We start from the raw sequence: 26,528 nt of genomic DNA, 5'->3' as shown, positions 1-26,528 counted from the left end.
CACTAGTAGGCTGGCGCCAGACGCATGAGAGCTGGTGCTGGAAGCTCTATATGAAGACAAGCTCTGGCGCTATTGGAAGCTCAGGCGCTTATGTTCTGCTTGGCGCCAATACTGACGTTCCGCATGCCTCTGGTTGGGGCTCCACTCAGTCTGTCCTGTAGCAACGTGGCAGTATAGCCAGCAATCCCAGCTGTAAGTGGCAGCTTTGCAGCAAAAAAAGTCCATGGCTAGTAAAGCACAATTGGAAGTTTTGCAACTAAGGAGTTAACGGCTAGCAAAACTCAAAGAAATCACATCTCTATGGATGCCTTTCCAATGGCTGTCCATCGACACCTGCGGACATCAGGCTTGACTGAGAGGTAACTACCTGGGGGCAAACCCCTCTAGACTCCCATGGACTTCGGTATGCCTCCTCCCTGGTGCATGGGAGTCTGACAGGGACTGGATTTAGGAGATCCAAGGGGCTGGATAGCTACCCCTTCACTACACATCCAATAAGATGCCTTTCCAGTGGCTGTCTGTCAATATCTGGGACCAACAACAGGTTTGACTGAGGGGGCGACTATCCGTGTGTAAACCCCCCAACCTCCCCTAGACTTCCAGTATGCCTCCTCCTGGTGCATGGGATTTTGACAGTGACCTTTTGTCTAGGAGCATCAAGGGATGAGTAGCCACCTCCTCCACTGCACAACACTTCACTATCATCACAAGGTTATTGCCTGTTGCAGACACAAGACTGTCAATAGCACAGGAAGGAAGAAAGGAGCCAGGCACTGAAGTAGAGAAATGAATGGCAGGAGGGCCAGCAGTAGGAGAGAGTTGGCATCAGGAACACAGAAACTGGCGCCACTAGTAGCTTGGGAGCTGGCAAGCGCTACTGGACGCTGTTAGTATGAGCTATCAAAGCAAGTACCAAAACACGGTTCTTGGCTGTCAAGAAATTCTTTGCTAAAGCTGCTTCTTCTTCTTTCGACCTTATTAGTCCCACTGTATAGCAGGGTCAGCCGCTCGAGTCAACTTTCTCCATCTACTTCTACTCCTAGCATCTTCTTCCCCCAGTCCCACCTCACCCACATCCCTCCTCACCACATCCATCCATCTGATCTGTTGACGCCCCACACTCCTCCTCCCCCCCCATCACTGGCATGTTCTTAGCTCTCTTGATTGGTTCCACCTCCCCTCCTCTTATTACATGGCCATAGTTTTACCGACAGGCTTCCCTAGCCCTCTCCTTTGCATTACATGTACACACATTCTTCTTATCTTTGACTCTCCTCCCCTTTCCAGTAGTGATATTCCTTAATCCATCTCACCATCCTCATGGAGTTCTCAGCAGTCCCTCCTCTTTCCTCTTAAAGTACCCAGGTTTTTACGCTGAAGCTCATCAAAACCAAACATTCAGCACGATTCTCTCCTCTCCATTCCCACTGCTTACTTACATACACAGTTCTCTGCAAAGTAAAGTGCAATATAGTAATAAAATATTCAGTTAATTGTATGAAACAAAATGTTATGAAGTACACAGTACCATCACACAAACATATCTCAAATCCCTAACAACATAATTCAAGGATTACAGATATGTGTTCCATTACAGAAAATATTGGATCGGTAGAGAACACAAAATTTACGTTATATTACGCTAATCGGTAAATGAGGTAGCAAATGCAATACAATATTAAGGTTTTTTATGCTACTCAGAAAAAGAAAAGTTAACCTTTACCGACACAGTTCGAAGTACACTGAGTACCGTCAAGATAAGTAATTCAATAGTTTATTATGTTAACCAGTAAAGGTGGTAGCATGGTCAACTACGCTACCAGAGTTAAATCATTTGATTGCAAAATCGCTACTTTAGCGAAATATGATAAACTTGCATCATATCTCAACAACAAAACAATAAAATACTGATCCTGAAAGCTGTAGGCTTGAAGGCTACCCAAAATCAGCGATAATACTTCACTGAAATCTGGTTTCCAACCAGCAAATTTAAGAACAAAGCTGCCATTGACACTTGGTGTTTACTCGAGCACCGGCAGAAACAGAATGAGATTGTCTGCTTGAGTGCGGCAGAAAACAGAGCAGGACATCTGTAAGCGTGGCAGTAAACAGAATGAGATTGTCTGCTCGAGCACGGCAGAAAGCAGAATGAGACTGTCTGCTAAGTCGTTCCTGGTAGTCCCATTAGTGGGCGGGACCAGTCGTCTGCACTGAACTTTGAAGTGTTAGCCACGAATTTTTAAATTTCGCTGCTGTGCAGAAACTATAGCTATGTAGTTACTTGGTAAAGTTACTTATATAAAAACTAATAATAATTTTCCTGCTCCCCTTTACCTTCTGGCTTTTTAAGGAGGCTCATTTTCTGTCAGAAACTGAGACTGAACAACAAACTACTTTACTTCACTCTAGTAAGACCCTATTCAGATGATGTTTTTGAATGAAGACAGTGTGAGCTGCAGCTAGCACAACATGGGCAAAACATTAAAGGCCAGCAGCCATCAATTGCAATTGTGAAACTATAAACTTTGGGGAGAACATTGTTTTTGAGCTTTCAACCAAAATACAGATCCCCACAGAATCAGACTCCCACAAACGGTAACATTCATTCAGGCTTACATAAGCATCACACATGAATGCATAAAACACTTTAGGGTTCCATGTTTTAGAGGAGATTTACACTGTGGAAGGGCTCTTCGGCTTTTCAAAACTTGAGACAAAATCTGTAAAGGAAAATCAGGATCTTTAGAATTGCAGTCTGCCATATTTACAAGTCACTACCATTTATGTAAAAGCTTAATATTTCCTAGTTATTCCTTAAATTTCATCCACAATTTTTTTAAAAATTCACTCATCCAAATACTTTTGCCATTTCATAGTCATACAAACCACAACTTATTTATTAAAATACAACTCAATCATTGGAAAAACAATAATGAGTATTCTGACAATTTCTCTTAATTATTATTTTCAATAAACATTTCAGTCCACAACCCACAATAATTCAAATAATAGAAGACTTTTCTCAATTCTGAACCAGGAAATTGATTGTAATAAATCCTCTCAAAACAAACAGCATGGACAGCAAACAAGACTAACCTTAGGACAAACTAACATGAATACAGAAATATATAAAACACAATTAACTCACAGGTAAAACTGCAAGTTAATCACTCTGAAAAACATCCAAATGCAAGATAACTAAAATTCAGTCATGAAAAGGACTAATAGTTGTCACAGCAACCTCTTCTGAGTGAATTTGAGTTGGGCATTTTCAAGCTGTAGGAATAAGCTGTCAATTTCCTGCTACTAAAATATTTTAAAGATGTGGTTATACCAATGAAACAAAAAATGCTTCAAAAATTCTGACATACAACAATACTACTACTACTACTACTACTACTGTTTTTCCCTATCTCAGTCATCCTATTCAACTGGGTGGCATTTTACAGTGTGGGGTTCTAGGTTGCATCCTGCCTCCTTAGAGTCCATCACTTTCTCACTGTGCACTGTTTCACAAGTAGCACACTCTTCTGCGCATGAGTCCTGGAGCTACTTCAGCATGGAGTTTTTCCAGATTCCTTTTCAGGGATCTTGGGATCGTGCCTAGTGTTCCCATGGTTATGGATACGATTTCCACTGGCATATCCCATATCCTTCTTACTTCTATTTTCAGGTCTTGATACTTATCAATTTTTTCTCTCTTTCTCATCTACCCTGGTGTCCCATGGTATTGCCACATCAGTGAGTGATACTTTCTTCTTGATTTTGTCAATCAGCATCAAGTCTGCAAGCTAGCTGGTGTTTCTTGCACAGGCCCGGTGGTGGGCTTTTGCTAGATCAATACTCATGCTGGTTCTGTGCAAGCGCTGGATATTTACTTGCTATGTGGTTTATGGACTCGTCTTTCATACTGCACTTCCTGCATATGGGTGAGATGTTATTTCCATCTATTGTTCTTTGGACACATCTGGTTCTTCTTAGGGCCTGATCTTGTGCCGCTGTTAGCATTCCTTCTTGAGTTCTCCCCTCTGTAGCCATTTCCATGTTTGCTGGCCAGTTCTTTAATCTGTCTCATGTACTGTCTGTACATTGGTTCGCTGTGCCATTCCTCTGTTCTGTTTTTCATTCTCCTGTCTCTGTGTATTTCTGGGTCTTCATCTACTTTTATTAGTCCTTCTTCCGATGCACTCCTTAGCCACGTGTCTTCACTGGTTTTCAGATATTGCCCCTGTGCTCTGCTGCTGCGATGTTGACGCAGTCCCTCTGTACTTAGCAGACCTCTCCCTCCTTCCTTTTATTGTCATTTTATAGTCTGTCTGTATTTGCTCTTGGGTGTACTGCTTTGTGTATTGCATGTGTTTCCTATTTTTTTAGTCCCAGCTACGGAGTTCAGCCTTCGTCCATGCCACTACTCCCACGCTGTATCTGATTACCTGGTGCCGCCCATGTGTTTATGGCTTTCGTCATGCTTCGGTGTTGAGTTGTGACTTGAATATCACCTTAAGTCTCTGCATATATTCTTTCCTGATCGTATCCTCCATCTCATGGTGTTTTATATCCTCTCCTTCTATTATTCCCAGGTATTTGTATCCTGTCTCATCTATGCATTTGATGCTATTCCCGTCTGGTAGCTTCATCCCTTCAGTCCTTGTCACTTTGCCTTTTTGTACGTTTGTCATATTTCATTTATGCCACATTTAAAGAAACTACGTTTCTTAGTAAATCTAAGATAATTCCCAACATATATCTCCTACTCCTTTATGAAGGAAGGCCTTGTGAAATCTCCGTTTGGTCAAACCAGAGCGCAAAATGTCATCAATAAGTACCTGTGTAGTGCTTTAAGACAGTGCGTCATCATACATTAGCATCCGTTTGCATAAACTCAGCGTTCTCCTTTTGCTCAGAGCTTGAGGCAAATGTCCGCGTGGCCGTGGGAAGTTCTTGGGAACGAGGTCATATGTTTGTTCGTGTGTGTGCATCTTTAGTCTTGCTATGTAAAAGTGTGACAGCTTAGATATTAGATCGACATGGGAGATCATCCGATTACAGACAATTGTATTCTTTTGTAAATAAGTCTTTATACAGCGAAATACAAGAAAAACCACTATGAGTTTGTCTGAAATCCTGCAGAACATTGGTCTGATCTTCCAAAACAGTCTTATTCTACAGCCATGGAGAAACGCTGCAGAAGATGTCATAACCAAACTCTGACTGAGTTCCAAACACAGATCATATAACCAAACACCTGGAGAATTTCCTGATGAAATACCTTCATACAACAGTGGTGGCAGCACACGCACAACAGCAGTACAACAGGCTTTCTGGCAGCACACTCTACATGGCGTCTACATTGGTGGGCAGCTCCGATACGAGATGCCCAAAAAACCATAGACAATTGTCATCTTCCATAAACATGGTTACAAGCAGACGGAAGAAAACAATCAACAACGAAAAAGCGAGAAAACATCTGACCTTCACAACATCTACCCCAACGCATGGCAGAGAGAAGCTACTAAATCTTACGCAACAACTGCACATCAACACTCCACGTTGTTCCTGAGGGTTTCTGCAATCAACATTCATCGACATAAGAAGTTCAACATCCACAATAACATCCTTCATTGACGTGTAAGCCAGACGGAAGTTGGACAGAGGAACCTCGTCGACCTACTTACCAGAATCCAATAAAAAGCTAAGTACAGCCATTATTTATAACAGTTGGTATATTCATTTACAGTGTTCGGGTCTCGAGTGGCAGGTTGCTGATATAAGGTGAGCAGTGCCGTAGATTAATACCTTTGCCTTGCAGACGTAGCGGTTCCTGATACCTCATTTTTTCATACTTTTGTGTCCTTTTATTTTTTACGCCTGACACATTGTTAACTCTGTTGCTTTTTCAGGAAAGTGCATTTATTACCGCTTTCATTGTGTATTTTATGATGCATTTTTCATAAGTGATGTTATTTTTGGCGGTTATATGAATCTCGGTTTGTTATTTACTTGCGTTCCTGGTTTAGTTATGAGGTTACGTAGCGACGTGTTTATTCGCTATAGGTTTCAAGATCACTTAGAGAGTAGGCGTGCGGATAGGAAACTTGGTAGAAAATGGCTCTCAGCCCCAAGTGGGAGGCGACCCACCACTTCCTACAGAATCCTGTATTATTCTATTTAACATTGCTTAACAGCGATGTTACCTGAACCTTTGGTTAAGTGTTTTGATGAGAAATTACAATTAGATAGCTCAGAATTAGATATCTATAGGCAAGTTCGGAAACACTTGTCCAGGTGTACAGATCTCGATCCTTCTCTGATTCAAGATTTTTACAAAGCAGAAAACAAAAATCGTAAGTCTACATCACATAGCAGAGTTAATTTAGTCACTAATAATCCATCAGCAGTCATTTTATTTACAATTGCAAAAACCTGGTCATGTGATAAATGAGTGTAAGTCCGCTTTATTGTTCCAATCCATAACAGTATGCATCATAAGTATAGTCGCAATGCAAAGAAGAAGAGAATTAAACAGTAACACAAACATTCAAAACACTGGTAATGACGCTAAAAGCAACAGTACCATGAAAGAACAAACATTACAAACCCAGAACAGTAATGCAGGTCAAACAAGTACATTCAAATTGTTCCTCAGGAAAGCCAACTTCAGGCTCAGCAGTTCCAAACAATAATCGCGTCAGTGAATTTTCCGAATACTGGCGGGCAGACAAACACCACATAGCCAGCAAAGGGGAGAGTGATATTGGGTTATCATCACTTTTGAATCAGATAATAAGTTTAATGTTCTCCAAGATATGTGTGAAGACAAAATTTTCCAGAAATCGAGTAGTGTCTCCCCGAAACATGCAGAGCACGGTCCCGTAGACTTTTGCAAAATACACGCTATTGGCTCCAGAGAGAGTTAGACCCACTTTGCATGCAGTTAGCTTAGAACACAAGCATTTCACCTTGTTTTTTGATTCAGGTAGTCCACGTAATATAATGGATTTACGTACCCATCACCTTTTATTTTCAAGATTTCCCATCGAACGCTCTGATGTTCGTTTGTCAGGAATAGGCAATAATGAATTAGATGTAATTGGTACATCTCAGATACAATACAGGTTGGGGCAACGTACTTTTACGGATACCTTTATCATAGTTGGCAATATTAATATGTACCCAGTAGTTATTATGGGATATCCATCAATGTCATTACATAACGTAATTTTAACACCCGCAAAACAGGTGTTTGCGAAAATTCTCGGTCTTCACACACATTGAAATCTGTTCTGGATCAGAAGGAGACAGAGAGTGAGAAGAGCCAGTCACTTGTCTCATAAGCGATGATATTGTTACAGCAACCCAACATAACTCTCAGGCACCCGTCCTTGCTGCGTTCGCACAAACCATCGAGCCAAACACACCATCGTATCTACGGTCAAGGTTAAAGAAAATTGCCGAGCTCAGAGGTTTTAATTCTTTCTGATACCTTAAAGATCCGTGGGCTTTCAGTCTACCGCAAGCATTATACAGTAAATTCTGATCATCGGGTTAACGTGAGAACATCCATAAATGCTGCTTTAACAGTACATGAAAATCCAACATATTGTCAATATCGAAGCATATAAACATCGAATCCTTACAGTTGCTGAAATTAACTCCACTGAATCAGCAACAGACGAATCTCTCTTTTAAAAAAAGGTAATTAAAGGCAAGATCGAAGCAGACATTTTAGATAGGATATAAGCAAATTTTTTTTATCTTTTTGTCCAAATATGGTGATGTTTTCTACTAGTACTGGAACTAGGCAAACGGAAGTCATCGAACGTAAATTCGTTTAAGGATAAAGACCAGGTCATTTACGTGCCTTCATATAAGTCTACCGGCCAAATTTCTGAATGAAATCAATGTTGAGGTAGATAAAATGTTAAAAGAGGGGGTTATTAAGAAATCTAACAGCCCTTATAATTTTCCCTTAATAGTAGTACCAAAAAAGGACAAAACCTGGAGGATTTGTGTTGACTTTCGCAAGCTTAACGACCCAAACTATCTGATCGTTTCCACAGTACCTTGCACAGATAATTTTGTCTCTATTGGACAGAATAAATTTTTTACTTCCTTGGATTGGACTTACTTAAGAGCTTTCACCAGATACCCTTAGCTAAGGATGAGTACCCAGTACACTGCTTTTAGTACAGCTAGAGGGCACTATGAATTCTCACATTATGTCATTTTGGGCACACGTTGTGCTCCTAATACGTTCACTAGAATGATCAATATAGTGTTCGGAAGTTTACTGGGAATATTCTCCATGCATATGGATGATTTAGTTATATTTTCCAACACCTTGGAGCATTTAAGTAAACTAAAAATAGTCCTTCAAGGTTGAGAGAACACCATCTAAAAGTAAAAATTTCTAAATGTGAGTTTTTAAAAACGAATTAGTCTATTTGGGTTTCATGGTATCTCGGCAAGGTCTTAACGTAGTCCATGATAAAATCTCTGCTATTAGTAAATTTCCGTTCCTACTAATGTTAAAGCCATACAGCAATTTCTCGGGGTTTCGGGTTATTATCGTCGGTTTATCCGAGATTATTCAATAATAACAGCTCCTTTAACCTGATCGCAGGAAGGATATTAACTTTCAAATGGGAATCCCAACATCAAATTGCTTTTGATACCTTGAAAGAAAAAATCAGTTCTGCTCCTATTTTAAAGTTTCCCGATTTTACTAAAGAGTTTATTATTGCAACCGACGCATCAGATCAAGGAGTAGGAGGTGTGTTACTCCAGTGGCATGACAATAAGTTTTCCCCATTGCTTTTTATTCTCGCCAATTAAAATGTCAGAGAAATATGCAGTAATAGATAGATGCCTCGCCATTGCTAATTCGTTGGTACATTTTAAATATATAATCTATGGGTATAGTGTCGAGTTCTAATGATCACAAGCCCCTTTTGACTTTTAAAGGTTTCAATCGCAGTCCTAAAGAACTCGGTGGCACATGATTATCAGGACTTTGGAGCCTAGGTGGATACTTACCGGTAAAAGCAAACATGTCGCGAATCGCTATCGTATTGGTACCAACACACTCAATACCTTTCTTTGATCTAGAAGAAATTCCAATTCCTTCATAAGCTATGAAAATTGCTATCGAAAATGGTCAATCGTTAGCCCAAGCAACAGAGAATGTATTACAGATATAGAATGGAATCTAGATTGTGCGGCAAGAACAAATGAAAGATCAGAAATTAAGAGTAATAATAGATGCATTAAATAGGAATCAGATGATAAGGAATATGTGAAATATACTAATCAATATTTCTTGATTAAGGATAACATTCTATGCCGATCCGTGGCTGGAGAACCAGGAGTTCAACACAGTTAACTAACGACCAGGTGGTTGTACCTATCACGTAAAATCCCAATCGTTCTGAAATGAAACTACAACCATCCTCTGCATGGTCATCCTGGGTTCAAAATAACCTCTCAAAAGGCCAAGTCATTATTTTACTAGAGTGCTACTATGTTAAAAGATGTTAAGACATATATTAAAAACTGTGATATATGTTTCTGCATCACAGGAGTATACTAAGAATCCTGTAGGTCTCGGAACTTATCCGTACTAGCAAACCTTTTGAAAGGGTACACCTTGATTTATTGACAGGTTTTTACAGAAAGGACAGACCGGGGAATAAACCTCTTGGTTATAATTGGCGTATACTGGGTATACTGAATTAATACCACTAAAAAATACAAAACAGCCATTAGTCGCTAGGAAGTTTGCAGGTGCTATATATACAGACATGGAATTCCAAATATAATAATCTCTGACTCAGGTGGAGGAATTCAATAATCACTTCCTTAACTCATTGCTTTTGAAATTCTGCAAATAAAAGTCCAATCACGATGATACATCCTGAATCTAATGGATTGGTAGAACGGAGTTAATAGAAAGGTGCTAGACATACTGCGTGTAAACATAGGCAGTATGGACCCAAACTGGGATATTGCAATACCCACCGTGTCCAGTACCTAAATAACAATTATCATACTTCCAATCCCGTATTATATGTCTCCCCCCATGAAGCTGTAGATACCTGCTAGGTCACCTTTTCACATATTATCCCCCGACATCTAGTTTATCAGATCCGTTGAAGGATATAATAGATGTTAAGCAAATGAATATAAACCTTTTATCAAAAAACCTCTTACAGGCTCAAGTGTTAATGAAGAATGCACATGATAAAAAGCTAAGGTCACAAAGCCTTGCAAGAGGAGATATAGTATATGTACAAGTCTATGTTAGAAAAGGGCTAAATTGGGAAATTGTGCCTAAGTTTGAAGGTCCTTTCATAGTTATAGAAGTTTTAATAGGTAACCTGACTTAAAATTCCCCGGAATCAGTCCGATTCAACCAGGAAATGTTTCCGAACAGTATCTATCTCGTAGTGAGCTTAAGACAATGGTTTGTTATGAAAAAGTTAATTATTGTATTGAATTTTTACATCATTTGGATGATGCGATGTTTTGTTTCATTATTTACAAGTTATTTTCTTTTACAGGCTCCAACGTAGGCTTGTCAAATTATACCATTCTTTTCTTCCTCTCAATGTTTATCGTAGCTGGGAAGAGTTCTGAAATAACTTTACATCATGGTTCTATAGTAGAGGAAATGAATAATTTCTTTCTAACTGGCAGTAATATAGTTTTAGAAGTCAATATGAACGCCATTTTACTAGCGAAAAATGAAGTCATAACTTTGAAATCAAGAATTGACTCTTTTTATCAATCTCATAGCAGACATAAATCATTCTTAGTAGCAGTGATCCAACGTCATGAATCAAGTCAGTGACACAGATTAATATGCTTTTTCTGGGAATTAAGAATAGAAACAAGCGAAGCTGAAATCTTGGCTCGTGATTTGCTAATGTGGTCAATACCTCATGACGTTACCAGAAGGAGCGTAACCCACTTGTTCTAGCGGCATTAAATTTGATTGTGGTTCCGTAGCAGGTCTTGGGTTAGGGATTTCAAATCGTTTTAAAACTTCGCGATCACAGAGGTTAAAATCGAAATCTGGAACATCAACAAGAGGTATTAGCAGGAGAACTAAACGAAACAAATTCAAGCTTTGAACAGGCGTAATCAGTAAAGTAAATGAACGGTCACGACGTTTTCAATCAGATTCATGACACTCAAGTTTTGTTAGCAACTTTGATGTATTATCACGCTAAAATTAATCATGTATACTCGAGTTTCAAGCTTTATCGAAAAATCAAAAGATTACGTGGAAAGCTATAACACTTGCCTTGCTGCTAAAGGTGTGTTGTCTCCTCATTTGTTACCGATTAAAGATCTTACTCAGATTATCAATAATGCTGCGATAAAATCGCTATGTTCCAGTAGTAGATTTTCATAAGTTGAATTTATTACAACGATCACAGTTAAGTTGACCTTGATAAGATGGTAATCGACATTCCTTTCAACCCATCAGGCGGCGTGGAAAGCGTATAAAGTTGCCCTTTTCCACGTATGTATCTAGCGATCTCGACACCTAGTATTAATAATCTGTCAGCTCTGGTATTGGTTTCCGCCAATAAGGAAAGCTTTCGACAGTCCGGACTAAGCACTGTTAAATGATTGCCATGATGGTATGAATAATGTAGTGAGCAGGATCGGTTGTTTGAAGTCTCAAGCATTACGTCATTGAATTCCTTACGAATTGGACTTGGTACCATGGGAGAACCTCTCCCCATACACATGAACATTGTTTGGCTGGTTGAAATGCGGTATCGTGACAATCAGTTTCGTCACAGGCTCGTGAATGGCACGTCATTCGTCTTCTCTGCAGAACCATACATAAGTCACTTGCCCAGATGGTACTAGGACAACAGGACACATGTTAGATCGTTAATGATGGCTGCACTGCAACAACGTCGTCACTCTTCATCGAACTCGCACATCCATCGTAGAGGCCTGCTTCTTCATCAACACATCGTGGGGGGAAACACTAGGCTGCAAGGTCACAACAATTCCCTACAACCCAGGCCCATCAGAAAGCAACTATTGCATCATTAGACTTGCTGCCTCTGCAGGCATTCTTCACAGTCACCATGATTTTCTTCTCCTCTACACATTAATTGCCGTTGGTATGTTCCGGGAGCCGTGGCGTGTCGATCAGCGTGTTTTGGAAAAAAGCCACGAGAGATGAAGAGACCATTGCGAAATCTACTGTTTCTCCAAAGGTCAACGTTGGACTAGCGCAATTATATGTTGAGTTCAATAATGAAATTACTGGCCATTTTTTCATTCAAAGCTCAGGTACAGAGAAAGACTGAAAAAGGTTCTATTTTCGGTGGTAATGTATGTGAGGAAAGAGCTGAACATTTCTAGTGTTATCATTTATCTACATTTTATTTCTTTAATAACCTATACTACATATGTATGTATCCAATTGCGTGTAGTAGCATGTTGTTCATTCAACATTTGCATTTTGGTTACGTCCATGCAGTTGATATCAGGATAACTGTTTGTTTATATAAACCACACCATATGGTTATTACCTTTGGATACATTTTTTTAAGCATTGATTTCAATCTCTATCATGCAAGTGTATTCATATAATCTGTGCACAAATGTTTTTACTTCGTGTGGAATTGCATTATCATTTCACAGTTGCATTATCATTTCAGAATTGCATTATCATTTCAGGATTGCATTATCATTTCTGAATTGCATTATTTTTATTTGATTTATCGGATTGCATTATCTATATATATGATTTACATGTTTAATCATTAGCATTGTCAGTATATTAATATTTGAGTTATATAACTTACCTTTTTCTCACTTTGCTACATTTTAGTAAGACTTGTGTTCACAAATATGCAACATATTTCAGTATTTGCTGTCTTCAGTAATTACTATATATCTCATTCACATTTTGAGTATAATGATATTTGGAAGCGTATATTTTCTTTTGCTTTCTGAGGATTTATGTAGCTAGTGATACCTGTTTTGATGATTTCGTTTCTATTGTGTTTCATTGGCGAGCAAATGTCATATTTCATTTATACATTTAAAGAAACTACGTTTCTTTAGTAAATCTAAGATAATTCCCAACATATATATCTCATCTTTGAAGGCTATTGTAGAAATCTCCGTTTGGTCAAACCAGGCGTAAGCGTCATCCAATAAGTACCTGTGTAGTGCTTTAAGACAGTGCGTCATCTTGGTAGCATCCGTTTGCATAAACTCAGCGTTCTCCTTTTGCTCCAGAGCTACAGAGGCAAATGTCACGTAGCCGTGGGAAGTTCTTGGGAACGAGGTCATATGTTTGTTCGTGTGTGTGCATCTTAGTCTTGCTATGTAAAAGTGTGACAGCTTAGATATTAGATCGACATGGGAGATCTGTCAGTACAGAATAAGTGTATTCTTTTGTAAATAAGTCTTTGCCACGAAATACAAGAAAAACCACTATGGAGTTTGTCTGAAATCCTGCAGAACATTGGTCTGATCTTTAAACAGTCTTATTCTACAGCATGGAGAAACTGAAGATGTCATAACCAAACTCTGACTGAGTTCCAAACACAGTCCTTATAACTAAACACCTGGAGGAATTTCTGATGAAATACCTTCATACAACACACGTTGACCAAAGGTGCATTTTTCCAAACTCCATCACAATTACTGTTACCGTCCTTACAGTCTGGATTAGGGTATCTATTTCCTTGATGCTCTTACCATACAGCTTGATGATGATGATGATGATGATGATGATGAATATTATTATTATTATATATTAAGTCCTTGATAGAACTTATCTTATATTTGAGTAAGAAAGGTTTTACTTATATTCTTAAACTTTTTCACGTCACCAACCATCATTTTTAATACAGCTATTATAAAGCATTATGCATGTCATTATGTTAACTTCTAGCATCCACAGGCCATTAAGACTTTCACATAGGCCCTTAATAGTATTGACAGGATACAAATATGTCCTTCAGTAATGTGCTCCATCTGAAAAATCAAAATGTCTAGTGTTCACATTTACAGTTACAAGAGGACTCAATCAGACTATTTCAGAACTGAGTTTAGGAGAAAACATGCAGCCATCATGAGCAATCTAGGTGTCTTCCAACCTCGAAATGAATGAAAAAGAATGGAAGGGTCTCTCTGCACTTTCACCAAAAATACATATGTGATTTAGGCATAAAGCCAAGTACTGGGACCCACTGGGTCATTCAGAGCACTTTCACCAAAGATACATACAAAAACTGCCTCTAAATACAGTTGTGTATATCTTAGATGTAGGATTAGTTCCTGTACACAGTAAGGACAATGAAAGTGCTCTTAGGCCTTGAATGCACCTGATCCATGCTGAAGGATTGTCTCTAACTATTACTACCTATGCCAGAGGGCAAGGAATTCCTAGAGGCAAATGAGAGGTCCTCCAGCAGCTGCTTGAGAGACTAGGAGGATCCTTGTCTACAGCTCTGACTTCAAGTACAAGATGAAATTTCTAAGATGAGGGAAGCATGTTGCACATCATTAAACAATCACAACACAAGCTCAACATACAAACTGCTCTAGATAAATTGCTGAACGTGACAAAATCCTCCACCCCTAATCCAAATCAGATAACTGGATAAAAATCAGTGATTTAAAAGTGATAAGTACAGGACCTTCTGTACTTTCTGCAGCAGCATACCACGGTTATTTTAGCACCTCCATATCATTCATTTTAATAGACAACGACTTCTTTACTATAAACAAGGGAGATTTTATCATTTCACGCATTAAAACTGTTCATCACTCAACATTACTAAAACTATTCCGTCCTTAACAATATAAAACTATTCATCGCCAACATTATAAAACTATTTCATCATAACATTATAAAACCATCCTTAACAATACAAAACATTCATCCTTAACAAAGTCACCATGATAAGTAAAAAAATACATCCAATGTACAAAACCTTTCCATCTGAGAGTACATGTGAAGAGACCCTTTGTTGTCCTGAAACATCTTTTGTCAAACCTGCCTTGACTGAGCTTAGCTTCACTTGTAGAGACACTTGGCGTTTGTGGTCAAATGCTCCAACCTGATCTTGACTAGTTAACCCCACAGTCTATACTGCAGAAGGAAGAAAGCTCAAAGTTCAGAACAAAATTACAAATGTAGACACTGACACCTGTGCGGCTTGTTTACTGCAGCAATGCAACACAAAGAGAGTTACAATGGAAGCTGCTCATTATTCCCAAAAACAAGTTGACTTCACCTGAATTAGAGCAATTTGATGTATCAGTCATCTTGAAACAAAAAGGCTTCTGAAGGTAAGACATAAACTTCTCTAGCAGCTAAAACACAAGCACTAACAAACAAAATGTAAATCTGGGAAAAGAGGGTCTAGAATGTTGAAAATTGAGTCATTTCTGGATAATGGTGGGATGATTGTGTAATGAACAAAGAATTAGTAGAGATTTATAATCAAGATGATGGAACAAAAGACAGATATCATTTGTAAAGATGGTTTGGGCATGTAGAATGGATGATAACCTGATAGTCAGGGAACCAGTCAATATGGAAGCAGCAGACTAAAAAGACCTGTCAGAAGGAACAATGAAACCAAGGAGGAAGGGAAGGGGCCTAGATACGGAAGGGAGGTTCAGGCAGAAGGAGAGAGAGAGAGAGAGAGAGAGAGAGAGAGAGAGAGAGAGAGAGAGAGAGAGAGAGAGAGAGAGAATGCGCATGTGTATGTACGAATGTATGTTACCAATAGCCTTTTGATCATGGTCACTATCAGAAAGCTACCAATAGAGGACTTCTCAACTCTGTAGGAAAAGGTAAGCAAAGAAATTTCCTCTCGATTGTGTAACAATCATACCGTGTATGATCTGAATTTTTTTGAGGGGGCCTGCCTCCTTAACAAACATGTATAGCTGATCCTAAGTACAGTCCTCCCAGAATCATTGCAAGATGAAATGTCATCTCTGTCCACGTCCCCAGAGAGGAACCTCTGCCTTGAATTAAGACTGGGACAATCCAGCCGGCAAATGTCTTACAGTCAAGGGCACGATACAGTCATCGCAAAATGGAGGATTTTCACCATATCAAAGAACCCATGGTGAGTCTTGTGCTGTATGTGTCAATCCTAAGCCTGCACAACATCGTTTCTTTATGCTCCTTGGCATGTAAGGACATGACCATGGAGACACTGATAATATGATACTACATTTTTAATTGGACAAAATATTTTCCCAAAGGACTATAACACTTTTTTCTGAGCTCGTCCTGTGTCAGCCAGTGAAATTCTATCAAGCGCTACGGATTTCCAGGTATAGATGTTACTAAATATACCAGAGAAAAAAAGCTATGAAGTTACAGGTTACTACCCCAGATCGAACATCTATTACCGAAAACTAGACGTCGGTATAGGTAAGGGTGAGTGATTGTTGTCACTGCCACAGGACTGCACTCTGTAGATATCCCAATGACAAAACCCCGGAATGTGAGCCGATCCAACGCCGCACTCACCTGCCGCCAACCGGCTTGACCCAGCGCCATCTGTACTTATTCCATACTAGCGTTTTTCCTTTCCCGGAAGATATTTTGCAATGCGGCTTTGCCCCAGACAGATTCCCTCTCCAAGGTGGTACTTTGCTTTCTTTTTGTCAGTTTCTCTGATTTGTAGTGTAATGGATGACATGGATAATTCGGATTTATTGTGAACCGGGCTTGGCGTCCAGGTGCAGCCAGTTGGCTGCCTACCTCCTGCTCGCCTCGCTCGGTTAGGCTATACGCTTAGCACAAGTTCTTATATTTTTGTATATTTGATCATATTACGTGTACTTATGTAGTTATTGGTTAACTTTAGCGGTACTTATCAGAAATTGATCCTAGCCTAGCCCTCTCGCTCTAATCGATTGGGTTGAAGGCTATTCGGAAGTGGAAACTTTGGCATTGTCTTGCTCCCATCTCTCTGATTGTGTCGCGGCGGGAGAGGGAGGGGTAGGCTGGTCGAGGGAGTTCCGTTTGTTGTTCCATCCGCCTTACCGCCCGTTTTCAGGTTTGCTAGGGCATCTGAAGCCCCCATCCCCTCCTCCCTCTAATGAGGGAGAGAAGGAAAAATAAAACGGGGGATCTTCTTTGTGCATTGCCCTTCTACCCTATGAGTCGGTTGTTGATTGGACTATGTTGCAGGAATTTCTCTCCCTTCCACCCCTCTTCCTCTCCTCTCTCTCCTCCCTTTTACTGTCTGGGCTGTGCCTTCAGAGGAGGGTGAGAGTTTGGCGTTGCTATAGACTAATGCTGTTGTCCTATCCTCCCCTAGTACTTTTGGTGAGTGTCATGAGTCTCCCTGCGAGCAGGAAGTCGATACGTCTGTGTCGATGCCCCGTGGGGAGTTTTAGTCAGTGTATAGGGGGTCCCCGTCCATGAACATAACCCTCGATTCCACCATTCTAAGTACTGCCTCCCTGACTTTGCCAGTGAGGTGTGTCATCTCCCGGCGTGTGGACGTCTGTCGCCGATCGTCACCGTCTGACTGAATCGATTTCCCAGTTGAGATTACCCACCCTCCTGGCCTCCGTTCTAATTGTCAACCGCTCGGCCCTAGTGTTTCGTTGGATTCGCTCTCCTCCGGGTGGGCTGAACCCCGATCACCTCAGGGTTTAAACATTTTCCTAACTGGCTCCGCTCCTTGCGTCCCAGCCCTCCGTTGCCTTCTTACCTGTTACCACTCGGGTAGTTTCTGGTTTTCAGTAAAGTTGTATACTTAGTCACACCTAGTTCTCTGGCACAATATACTAACGCCGGAGGTAATAGTTTACCCTGCCCTCCCGCTGTAACCAAGTGGCGGAGAGCACGGGATTTCGGAGGTCTTGCTTGGAGCACTTTGACCAGCAGTGTACTGCTATCCTATGTTGTTAACCATTTACTTGCTACCCGTCTCCGGCAGTAATTATACTTTAAGTTGATTTTATAAGAGTTGCATGATCCTAAGTTAAAGTCCTACTCCGTCGAACTATCTCCAGAGTTCCTTGATTTAATGTGTGTCATGTTTTGCTCTGGTTTATCGTCCCGCCGGAATGCTTAGGCGGGCCCGGTATAAATTAATACTTGCTGCCGACTCCGGCAGTAATTATACTTTAAGTTGATTTTATAATTAAGAGTTGCATGATCCTAGGTTGAGGTCCTGCTCCGTCGAACTATCTCCGGCGCTCCTTAATTTAGTGTGTGTCATGTTTTGCTCTGATTATTCCGGCGGGTTCGGTATAAATTAATTAGCATGCTCCATTACCTGCTATAGTTTAAGGTCCCTATCTCCACCGGTTCTGCTCCGGCGCGCCTTAAATTAGTGTGTTCATATACCTTCTCCCACTTACAGACGGTATGTTGTGAGGAGCCCGGGTGCGCTGCCGTGCTGCACCAGCCCTATGGGCACGTTGTCTGCGGTCTCATTCGAGGCTGTGCAGTGCGGATCGGCAATCTCATCGTATGGCACCGGACGGTTGTGAAGGTTGCTTACGCTCCGTCACGAGCGTGTCAGGACGAGTCGGTAAGCCTATAGTTGCCTTTAGTTACCTGGTTGCCTCGAATTGTTCAAGTGCGTTATGTTCTTGATAGTGCTCTTATGTAATATCTCTTCACGGCGCTAATTTATCAAGTCCCTGCTCTCTTCCAGGCCGACCAAGCTTCCCGGAACAGCGCCCAGGTTCCCGCCGAGCCTGGGTGGCTGGATATGGCAGAAAGCGTTCGTCGGAAACCCGTACGTTCTGGATGAGAACATCAGGTGCCTTTACCCGGCGCCGGATCTCAGCGGCTGTTCCAGCTGCAGTCGCGCTCCTGTCACCGGCGAATCCGGGTGACAGCCTCCCCAGGACAAGGGTATGTGGAGGTGTCGGAGAAGTGGCTGACCATAAACCTCGACCTGGAACCGATGTCCACCGAACAGGACCAGGGGTAGGTAGGGAGGTAAGTGAGGCAGTAGAGGTGGGCTCCTTTTTGATTCCCATACATCCACCGCTTCTTTTCAGGGCTTTCCGAAATCTTGCCCCAGGAGGACCAGGCATGATGCGCTGTCCCCAGTTGAAAAGTCTTGGAGGCGGCTATAAGTCCACAACCTCTCGCAAGGCAACTCCCTTCCCTCCGGTGAAGCCACGGGATGCTAGCCCGGTAGCTTCCGCAGGCAAGGCCACTCCCTCTGCTAAGGGAGCGAGTTTGAGGGCAGCTAAGGCTAGCCCTCCTCGCCATCCTGCCTTTGACCCAGAGGAGTTTGCCGGAATGCTCTTACAGAGGTTTTCCTCGGAGGTTGACGCTAAGCTTAGTAAGCTTACGGAGAGGCTGCAGAGCCAGGAGAGTATGCTCTCCGGGTTCATGCGCTCCGGTGAGTCAGCTGTTCATTACCCCATTCCTGATGCCTCCGCCCTCCCTCCATTTGACAAGGGAAATCCCTGGTGTTTGGCCCTTCATATACCGGCATGAAGATACCTAACGTCCGGTCTAGGCACGCGCAGGCTCGAGGAGTGGAATTCTTTCCTCCTGATCTGCCCCTACCCAGGCTGGCAGGCAGCGGAGGAAGCTTGGTGGGAGCGGATAAGGTCGAAGGAGACGGTGAATCTTCCCAGGGACCAGGCGCAGTCTGTTGATGTACGCACCTTTAATGAGTGGCAGGCGGAGAACACGAAGTTGACCCGGCACAGGGCAACTTCACGATGTTCTCGTGGAAGATAGGATCCCGACCCCCTGCATGGCTAAGGTGGCTCTTGCGACCGCCCAAGCATGTAGCTCGGAAGGTAGCCGTTGCCTTGCCTCAGCTCTGGAGACTGATCCACCTCTGATGCTTCCCGGGCGATGGAATTGGAAGATGCCCCGGCAGCGTTTACATCGGGTAGCTGGACCCGGGTGTGCATCCACACCTTATTCAGCGAGCAGCTTCCCAAACTGCTGGAAGCCCTCCTGAAGGCAGAGTTTGAGGCTAGAACATCGGTTGAGCCGATCATTAGACTCCGTGCCTGGCGGAATCCGGCATGACATTTTCTGAGGAGCAGCTCTTCCAAGTCTGTGAGAAGTCTCTGTTAAGCGGGGATTTTGGCGGACTTGTTTGACTTCCTTAGTGGCTAGCGGATGAACTGCCGCAAATACATCTTCGCGGCAACACCATAAGATGAGCCAACAAGCTCATAGCTCCTTCTAGGGGAGCTAGCATCTTCCCGGAAGAAAGAAGTCAATAATGTGGCTTTGGGGCAACAGGGCAAATCAGAGTTTGCACTCCCGCTGGGGTATCCCTGCTTTTAAAAGGAAAACCCCCGAGTCCGCCGGCTCTCAAAATAGACCTGGCAAGAGATACAGGAGGCACAGAAGACAACACCAGCAGGCTGTTGTCCAAGCTGTACCTGTCTCGCCAGTTTGCCAACCTTCTACCTCATTAGCCTCAGCAGTTCGTGCTGGTGCAGCCAGCTCAACTCCTCTGCTTTCCTTCATGGCGTCTCCTGTATACAGCCTCCTATGAGAGGCCAGAGGTCATTCGAGGCCTTTACAGGGGCGCAGGGAGCAGAGCAAGGGCCTCCTTCAGAGGCAAGGCTGCCGTCGCGATCCCTCTCCCGAGGGGAGGGAGGCCGAGTAAGGAGGCAAACCTGCACCCAGCTTCCAGTGAGACCAGTCAGGTGGGCAGCCCAGACTTCACCTGTTCGGGACCAGTGGACCTTCAGTCCATGGGCCAGTATAGTCTCCAAAGGTTTATGATTGGAGTTGGATCAGGGCCCTCCCCTCTGATCAGATTTCATCGCCGTCTTCCAAAGCTCTACGGAGACTTTGCGGCGGAATTACTCCAGGGAGCCATAAAAAGTGAGACACCTGAAATTTCCAAGGCAGGCTGTTCAGTGTTCCCAAGAAAGACTCCAGTCAACAAGGTAATCTTGGACCTCTCAGCGTCTCAATCTTTTACATACACGTGCGACAAATTTAGCATGCTTACATGAGTGCGGACTCTACTTCCTCGATGGGCAGAGTGCACACCTCTACTCTCAGACGCATATTATCACGTCCCGATTACTTGGAACCTCTCCTTTCCTCGGTTTTTCAGACTGGAAACAAGCCTCCTTCAGGGTCATGCCATTTGAACAACACCTTAGAATTTTTGAAGCTGGCGGACACGGTAGTGCAGCAGTTACGGTCCCGGGGATACCGCTGGCACGCATACCTGAGCGATTGGATAATCTGGGCATCAACGCGGGGAGTGCGAGAGAAACTACAGCCATGGTGATCGGTTTCTGGGAATCCCTAGGCTTTCAGATAAACGGGAAGAATCGCTAACTCGGGCTCGATTTCAGTGACGGTGTCAATAGGATCTGGTCTCGCTAGCTGTCTATTCCGCCAATAACCGGGAAGCAGCCAAGCCACCAGGCAATTCCTCAAAGGCAGGAAAGCCTCTCGCAGAACGCATGAGAAAGATCCTGGGTTCTCTTCAGTTCGCATCCTAAAAGCAAAACTGAAAAGACATAAACAGAGTGTGGCGAACTGAGCCAATGTCAAGCTCAGGACAAGGTATCTTTAGTTCCTCCGGTGCTGAGGAAAAGACTCCGGCCGTGGTCCACAGTCAAGGGTCTTTCGAAGTTAGTTCCCCTTCAATTCCCTTCCCCAGCTCTAATAATCCACACAGATGCTTCGTTAAGCGGCTGGGGAGGGTACTCACCAAAAGAAAAGGTACAGGGTACATGGTCCTCTGTTCCGTCAATTCCACATAAACATTTTGGAGGCAATGGCAGTGTTTCTAACTCTGAAAAAACTTTGCCCCACCAACCAGATTCATATCAGGCTGGTGCTGGACAGCGCAGTAATTAATTTTGCATTGCCAAACAGAGGGGTTCCAAATGAGTCCGGATAAACCAGAGTGATATGCATTTTCTACCTGGCGGAGAAGCATGGCTGGCACCTATCAATACCCATCTGGCAGGAGTCGAATGTCATTGCAGACTCCCTGTTCAGGAACAACTCTGCTGGAGTCAGGAGTGGTCCCCGGTTGTAGCTTCTTTCAGATGGATATGCCGTCAGGTTCGGGCCTTCAGGTGGACTTGTTTGCCCGCGGGAGAGCAATCCACAAAACTCCCTTGTTATGTTGCTCCCAACCTGGATCCTCGAGCTTCTGCTGGACCGCATGTCGAGTGGACTGGAACAAATGGCAGAAAATCTATTTATTCCGCCAATAAACCTGCTGCTGATGAAGGTGTTGCACAAGCTCAGGTCATTCAAGGGTCGTGGCCTGGTAGCTCCCAACTGGCCAAAGAGCAATTGGTTCCCTCTTCTTCTGGAGCTCAAACTACGGTGTCATCAAATACCCAAGCCACTGCTGACTCCGTGGGTAAACGGACTGTCCCGAGCTTCCTCAAATTGAATGCCCTGGCTTTATGGACACTATGAAATTCGCCGCTCAGAGAGGAGTGCGGATATTAGTCCCGTTAATACTCTGTTTCTGGAATCAGATAAAAGAGATTCTACCCTCAGACAGTACGATTCAGCAGTTAAAAAGTTAGCATCTTTTTTGAAGGAATCTGAAGCTCAAGTCATGACCACCAATTTGGCAATATCATTCTTTAGATCACTGTTTGAAAAAGGTCTGACTCCGGCCACCATTACCACGGCGAAATCAGCTTTGAAAAAGGTGTTTTTGCATGGCTTTAAGATTGATTTAACAGATTCATATTTTTCATCCATTCCCAGAGCATAAAACCGTTTGAGACCAGCGACCGTCCACATACGGTTTCCTGGTTTCATACTTGTTCTAAAACTAGCCTCCAGAAACTAGCCAACAATCAATGTTCTTATTTGAATCTGTTAAGGAAGACGTTGTTCCTAATTAGTCTAGCTTCAGGTGCCAGAATATCAGAACTGTCTGCTCTCTAGAGAGTGCGAATCATGTGGATTTTCTCCGTCAGGAGAAGTTCTGCTTTCACCATCAAAAGGTTCTTAGCAAAAAATGAAGACTCTCAGGATAGGTGGTCCCCTGGAAGGTTGTTCCTCTTCCACAAGACCTGTCTTTGCTGCTTGTCGCTGCCTTGAGGGGCCTGTTACGAAGAACTTCTCAGCGTTTGTCTGGTCCTCTTTTTATCAGGAAAAAGGAGGAGCGCTTTCTTTAAAGGCTATTAGACAACAAATTCTGTACTTCATTAAGCAAGCTAATCCGGATTCAGTTCCTAGGTTCGCCCAGTCCCATCAGAAACAGTGCTTCCTCCATAATTATTTTCATACTATGAATTTTGATGAGCTTAAGAAGTACACGAGCTGGAAATCTCCATCAGTGTTCCAACGCCACTATCTGAAATCACTGGAAGCTCTGAAGTTCCCTGCGGTGGCTGTAGGGAGCATTGTCCCTCCACCTTAAAATTAACCTTAATCCTATCCTCTCGCCCCCCGCCCGCCTGCCTCATTTACTTGCCCTGCCATTTTCTCCTGGACCAGATATGCTTCACAGCATATCTGGCTCCTCATATTATGATGTACAATTTTGCGGTGTTAGTTTTTAAGTTTGCGGCATGTTATGTTTACTGTAATTTAGTTTTAAGCCGAGGTACCTTTAAAAAATTTTGTCTTTTATTTAGTCTTAGTACCTTCCCATTATAGTATTATTTATGTACATAGTTGTTTCTCATGTCCTTTACTGTGATATTAATTGTATCCCTAGTTATAACTCAGTTTTATCTGCCTATACCTTTGGTATTTAATCATGTTTTGAGGATAATTAAAACTATTTTCAGTAATAGTGTTTTTATACATGTCCCACCTAACTATTCACTCCTTTTTAAACTTTCACCCAAAGCTTAGTATGATTCTCATCATAATTTCACCGGCTGACACAGGACGAGCTCAGAAAGGGATTTTGACAAGGAAAATCTATTTCTGAGGAGGCCCTAATGTCCTGTGTTTCCCTCGGGGTCTAGATTTCCCTCCCAGTAGGCATGCCAAGCTTGGGAGGTGCTAGCCTGGAATGAGTACAGATGGCGCTGGGGTCGTCGGTTGGCGGGCAGGTGAGTGCGGGCGTTGGATCGGCTCCTCACGTTCCGGGGGTTTTGTCATTGGGATATCTACAGAGTGCAGTCCTGTGGCAGTGACAACAATCACTCACCCTTACCTATACCGACGTCTATTTCATAATAGATGTTCAATCAAATTAGTAACCCCAGCATTTCCTGACTTTTTCTCTGGTATATTTAGCAATATCTATACCTGGAAATTCGTGCTAGATAGGAATTTCACCAGGTGACACAGGGCCTCCCTCAGAAATAGATTTTTCCTTTGTCAAAATCCCTTAATTTTCTTATCTACTACCAGATATACTGTATATACCAACATAGCAGCAGACATCTGGGTTCTGGGGAGGTGACTGCTGACTTATCAAGTTGATCAGCTTCCTTGTTCCCAACACCTCCAACATGGGAAGGCACCCAGCAAAAATTTATTTCTTTACCTCTTTTCACTAAAAGCAGCCATTCCAATATCTCTAAAATCAAAGGGTTTAAAGAGTTAAAAAATTCCAACGACTGAAGAACACTTCTCGAGTCACAATATATTGTAAAACTACTTCCATTCGGAGTTGAAATTTCCTTCAAGGCCTTGGAAATTGCATGCAGTTCTGCTGTAAAAAGAGATGCAACAGGTGATAATCTTCCGCTTCTTTCTACTGTGCATCAGGGAAGGCCGCTCAAAAGCCCACGCCAGCCTCTGACTTGAGTCATCTGTGAAAATTGCAATGGAGTTACTGTATCATGTTGCAAGGAATGTTCTAAAAATATTCACTGAATTGCCTCATTTGACATTTCTGCTTTGGTAAAATGAAAATATCTACAAATTTTATCTCTTGAGAAGATTCCAGGGCCTAATTGAATGCCTTACAGGTAAAATCTCCCATCCTTGGCATGTGCCTGCTCATAAATTTTACTCTAAAAACAAATGATTGAGGTTGCTTAGGGTGATTTTCATAAACTGCCAGTGCCTTTCATTTTCTCATACAAATGCTGGAAAAACTTAGGGAGCCTCTGAAATCTGTACCAGCTTTGAACCAGCAGACAGTGGTGATGAAGATCCAGATGCATCTCACCAGCATCCTGTTGTACTCTCAGTGCGGAATGATTTAAATGTTCTGTACACAAATCTTTACTCCTCCATGATGAATTGAAATGAGCATTTTAAGGCTATCTGGCTTTGCAGAAGTGTACTTTATAAGAGGGATGAATAAATTTGTTTTGTATTTAGCATTTCCCAACGTTTTGTGTGTGAATATGTGTTAAATTTTGAAAAGATAGTGGGACGAGAATTGGGTATATCTGAGAATGATAGGGAGGTATGGAAGAGGCGCATGAGAGGTTTGAAAGTTACAAGGTGGGCGAGAAAGTGTTAGAAAGTGTCGAAAGAGGCGGTTGAATGTAAATAAAGTGCGTGAAAAATTTGAGATCACGTGTAAAGTGTTGGGAAGTTGGTCCCAGTGGGCTTAGTTATGTTGTGGGGAAGTATGTGTAGATGGTAGTGTGAGAGAAATGCAGCGCATCATAGCAGTTGCGTAGATGGAAGGATGTGCAGAATATGTAGAGAAGAGAATGGGGTGTATAAATGGTTGAAATTGAATGTGGGTGACCAAGTATGCATGAGAGCTTGTGTATGAGATCAGCAATTTGTTTTGATATTAAGTGGTAGGAAACGTAGAAAGGGAAGAACGTAAGTGAACGGAATGGTCGTAAGTTGTGTGATAGGGGTGTGAGTGCCAAAGTGGAAATGAGTGATAAAGTGTGTAATACGGATGAATGGGATGGTATGAATAGAACGTATAGCATATGCAAGTTTGATCTTGATTTGACTGAATGTGTAGGGGTGAGTGAACGGTTGGAGATGAGCGAAGTGTATGAGTAAGAGGCGTAGCAGTAATATCTGAGTGATTGAAAGCATAAGATGAATCGTTGCAAAAATTGGAAAGGTCCAATGAGCGAATGGGATGGGTTAGTTGAAGAATTGGGGAGGTATTTGGGAACGAGTTAGAGGTATAGATGAGATTGTGGATGAAATTGAGTGGTGATAGTGAAGAAGATAGCGAAGTGAATCTGACAGAGAATGGAGGAGAAAGTGTGAATTTGAATGTTGCTAGAAGAGAGAATGATTCTGAGAGAATGATTGCGTGCTAGAACGCGATCTAGAGGACCTGCTGAAGTGAGCATCCGTGGGTGTTGCGGCGTAAGAGAATTTGAATGCAGTGTGAAAGGTGTTGGTTGATGCTTAAAAGGGGAGAATTATTGTGGTAATTGGCGCTTTTACTGACACTAGCGTAACTGTTTTCATGCTTGGTATCACTGTGCAGGTTGGTGCAATGATGCTTCCACAGGCGAAGTGTAGTTCCTCTTGCAGTTCCTCTGTTGATATGTAAATTTGCATTGTGTTTATTTTGTTCTGTTATGTTTTGTCATAAGTTGTTTATATTTGTATGTGTTGTATGACTAACGCTAGATATTTTGTCTGTTTATGTTATAGATCTGAGAGCCGG

General features: G+C 42.3%; 1 protein-coding gene and 1 long non-coding RNA gene across 7 annotated transcripts in view; both read right to left on the bottom strand.

Moving 5' to 3' along the window:
- Positions 1-26,528, bottom strand: part of LOC136841016 (lysophosphatidylserine lipase ABHD12-like) — a 640,887-nt gene that overhangs the window by 414,224 nt on the left and 200,135 nt on the right. The gene's annotated exons all lie outside the window — the stretch shown is intronic.
- LOC136841013 (uncharacterized) lies at positions 864-15,141 on the bottom strand. Its single transcript, XR_010853814.1, has 2 exons — positions 14,982-15,141; positions 864-2,720 (listed from the first exon to the last, which is right to left on the bottom strand). It is a non-coding gene; the product is annotated as an uncharacterized lncRNA (long non-coding RNA).

The sequence above is a fragment of the Macrobrachium rosenbergii genome, chromosome 8, assembly GCF_040412425.1.
Source record: "Macrobrachium rosenbergii isolate ZJJX-2024 chromosome 8, ASM4041242v1, whole genome shotgun sequence".
Taxonomy (NCBI): Eukaryota; Metazoa; Arthropoda; class Malacostraca; order Decapoda; family Palaemonidae; genus Macrobrachium; species Macrobrachium rosenbergii.
This window is presented reverse-complemented; position numbering and strand designations above follow the sequence as displayed.